Raw genomic sequence first — 4,007 nt, forward strand, 5'->3', positions numbered from 1 at the left:
GATACTCTATTAGAGCAGTCACAAATAGCTGTAACACAGCAATATATATTTAGCATAGTTACAACTTCTGCTTAGCATCGGATTACATAGTTTAAATTACTAGCTACTTACAGACTTTACAATATAAAAATATGGCACTTGTAGAAATGTGACAGTTCTATTAGAATATCTCGATCTACTTCAAGCATTGACTAATTCAAGTGAAGAAGCTACGCCCCTGCCAAGAGATCTTGTGAAATAAAATGAGAATAGTAAAGAAAAGGCAAGTATGTACAGAGACAATAGAGGGGCGCGTAATTATGTCCTGTTGTAAATAAACGCCTTTAAAATTTATATTACTACTAAATAAGCGCACCAGAATAGGCTTGTGAGGCTGTTGTCTCCAAGGTTGTCTCATTACTTGTCTTTTCGTGTTGAAGGGATTTAGTCACAATTGGTGAGTTTAACTATACATGTATTTGTGTTGTAAAACTTAATTGTAAAAAGGCGATTACTCGATTACCACATATGATAAACATGTGTTTGTCACAGTACAGTCTCTCACGATTATTAGACATTGGACCAGGGTAAAAAATTTACTGCTATATTTAGAGGTTGTAGCGTTTGTATATCTTAGTATCTTAATAAATAATCCGGCTCCATGATCACTAATCACTAATAGTACAGTGAAAACCGATCATTATTCAGGCCATAGGGACAAAATTTTCTGACCTAGCTTTTTAAAGAGGTGGCTGCATTTTGCGGCCTTAAATAAGGTAAGAAGCATGCTGTTCTAACTGGCTATAGAGATGGATTTAGTGTGTGACAGCGTATGAGACAGTGAGTGCTGGCAGCTAGGGGCAGCCAATCTGTTAGAGCACCAAAGGCACTGCTTCAGACTTAGGCAGTTGGCTGTCAGCCCAAAGTGTAAAAAGTTTCACTATTGGTCCCTATAAGCTCCTGATGAAGAAAGTGATGAAATCATTATCCATAGGATATATTTTTCAGAGTACCCATTTCAGTTCTACAATATAGTAGCCAAGCATAAGATGAACATAACACAGCATTCCAGTAGTTTAGTGGTGACCACAACACTGCCTGAGTTAAACTGTGGTGAGATTTGAGACTACCGGAAGCCCTGGAATGCCTTCAACACATGAAGTACCAAATATCTAATGCCAGGCTTTCATCCACAGTGGACCTGTCTTGGTGGCCACTTGTACAGATGGGAAACAGCTGCCACACAGTCATTTGAGCGAACAGCTAGTTTCCACACCCCTTAATTATCAATTTGTAAAATCTTGAGCAAAATTGTGTGTGCGAGCAAGTGCGATGCTGTGCATTGGCAGTGCCGTGTATATGGTTGCTGCCTAGCAGTGACACATCACAAGTATTGAAGTCACAATGCGTTACTGTATCATCCATCTAAATACAATCTCTGAATGTGTCATTTTGTGTAGAGAGCAATCTTCCACAAGAAGTGACCTGCAGGTTTCAGTGTATATTGTTAACCATTAATATTGTTCACCATTGTGAACTGTATGTACAGTGAAACCTCACTTAGCGGCCACCTCTTTAATAAGACCACCTCATTATATTGGCCACCTCTAGTAGATCCCAAATATAGCTAATTACTTTATGACCTCATTCATAAGGCCACCTTGTTATTCAGGCCAAATTTTTTGGTTTCGCAGCTGGCCATATTAATGAGGTTTCATTGCATTTATGTGAATTTTTAATTTTCGTAACTATTCTTCAGGTTTACTGATGGGCGCTATGAAGTATTGTTGACTAGTCCGTACATATTTGTGGTGACTTGAAATGCTACAACAGTACGTAGCATGTCTTGTATATACATGTAATGTGTCCACACATCTTAGAAATAAATATAATTGTATTCTCTACACTCAGTTCCATTGTGCCACTGGGTCATAAGTGGGTTGAGTATGGATCATCCATGACATTTGAGTCACATTTTGTCCTGGCCAAGTGGATCTCATCCACTGACAGAATATACAGATCAGATCACTTGTATAAATTACGGTGGAACTTGTTTATTGCCACCTTCACTCAATAAGCATTTAACAGTGTATAAATTCTCAATTGGAATTGGCTTTTCAAGAGAGGTTGTCTTTCTATACCGGTGGCCATTAAGACAGGTTGTACTGATAGAGTGTACATACTAGAGATGCAACAATATCCTCCACTTAGTGTCGTTTGATAGTGATGCAATGGAGACTATCTATTGTTGCATTTAAATACTATACTATTATATTGCAACTCTAGCACATATTTATAACAGGAATGTTTGTTAACTGTTTAGACATACTGGAGCCACACCCACTCATCTGGATTCTACAAATGGAGTCATACCAACCTGTCATCGTACTTACTTGTTATTCCCATTGTGCTTGGATGAATATACATGCCATCATGTGAGACTTGCTACCATGGCGGGCCACTGGAAAACATTTTCATAGCAGTTATATTACAGTCATTATTGTACAATTCTTGCATTATTGCTGTGAAAAGTGTTTGGTATTCATGTGTCCTCTGTATGTTGTAATTACAGGGGGGTTAGAAAACCCGGACTGGACCAGGTCAACTTCTTCAAGTAAGCCAATTCACACAGTAGCTGTAACATACAATTCACGCAATAGCTAGCTATAACATACACTCTTCACCTTGTAGCCACTCTGCCAAGAACATAATTAGCTAGCTACGATGGCTCAGACTTCAACAGCGATCGCGCACGAAACTTCATCCACGATAAAACAACCTAACTAAGCTATTAAAATACTTTCTACTACATTTCAATACACAATCGCTACTTAGCTACAAGCTCGTTCTGTTGTAGTCAACTGTTACACACACTAGTGACCGCCCGAATTTATTAGAATCGTGATATACAAAGTGAAAGGAATTAAGATAACAGCAAACCTCTGAATTTATTTCGGTAGTGATGAATGAGTAATGGAATATTTGCTACATTATTATTGTTAATTAGTTATTATTGTTAATTAGCAAAGCCCACTAGGGGCAACACGCTAATGAGCATTACAATCACATTATTATATTATATTACTTACAGCGTTCTTAAATGTTTCAAGATCTATTGTGTCTATGTTAGGAATTTGTAGGGAGTTCCATTGAATAATTGTTCGAGGGAGGAAGGAGTATTTGTACACATCAAATCTTGTTTGCAATTGAGTTAGCTTGAGAAGATGTTGAGCACGGGTGGAGGACACTGGAGTTGGTGACGGTAAGCAATGATCAGGTATTGCTAGTAAGTTCCTCACAATCTTGAATAGAAAGGTGAGTCTAGCAATTGTTCTTCTGTTTTGAAGTGTAGGCCATTCAAGACTGGTTAACATGTCTGTGATGCTATCATGGTTTTGGTTAGATCTGTGCCAGGGTTTGATCAAAACGAAACGAGCAGCGCGGTGTTGAATTATTTCTAGTTTACTAATACTAGTGTGATGATAGGGGTCCCAGATGGTTGAGCAGTATTCTAATGATGGTAAGAGCAATTGTTTGTAGACGTGTTCTTTAATTTCTGATGGTGCATTGTGGAGATTTCTTTTTAAGAATGTAAGGAGTCGATTTGCCTTGTTACAGATGTAATTGATGTGAGGATCCCATGATAATTTGTGGTGGAGACGAATTCCAAGGTAATTGTGTTCTAATACTGTAGCCAGTGGAATGTCGGACATTTTGTATGTGAAAGTACTCTTGTTATGGTGTGTTGTTATCTGTAAAATTTTACATTTGGAGATGTTGAATTCCATCATCCAGTCAGTTGCCCATCTTGTCAGTGAGTTTAAATCATCTTGAAGTATTTTATGGTCTTGTGGTGTTTTAATGGTTTTGTAAATAAGGATATCATCTGCAAAAAGACGGATCTCACTTTGGATGTTGGCAATGATGTCATTGATATAAATCAAGAATAGAACTGGTCCAAGAACAGACGCTTGGGGAACACCAGATGTTACATCACAAGTGGATGATTTAGAACCTTGTATTCTGTG

At 38.0% G+C, this 4,007-nt stretch overlaps 1 long non-coding RNA gene across 1 annotated transcript; it reads left to right on the plus strand.

Annotated features, from left to right (window-relative positions):
* The first annotated feature begins 276 nt into the window (after positions 1-276).
* On the plus strand, positions 277-2,500 carry LOC136255537 (uncharacterized). Its single transcript, XR_010700945.1, has 3 exons — positions 277-436; positions 1,739-1,811; positions 2,303-2,500. It is a non-coding gene; the product is annotated as an uncharacterized lncRNA (long non-coding RNA).
* The last annotated feature ends 1,507 nt before the right edge of the window (positions 2,501-4,007 follow it).

The sequence above is a fragment of the Dysidea avara genome, chromosome 5 (genome assembly GCF_963678975.1).
Source record: "Dysidea avara chromosome 5, odDysAvar1.4, whole genome shotgun sequence".
Lineage (NCBI taxonomy): Eukaryota > Metazoa > Porifera > Demospongiae > Dictyoceratida > Dysideidae > Dysidea > Dysidea avara.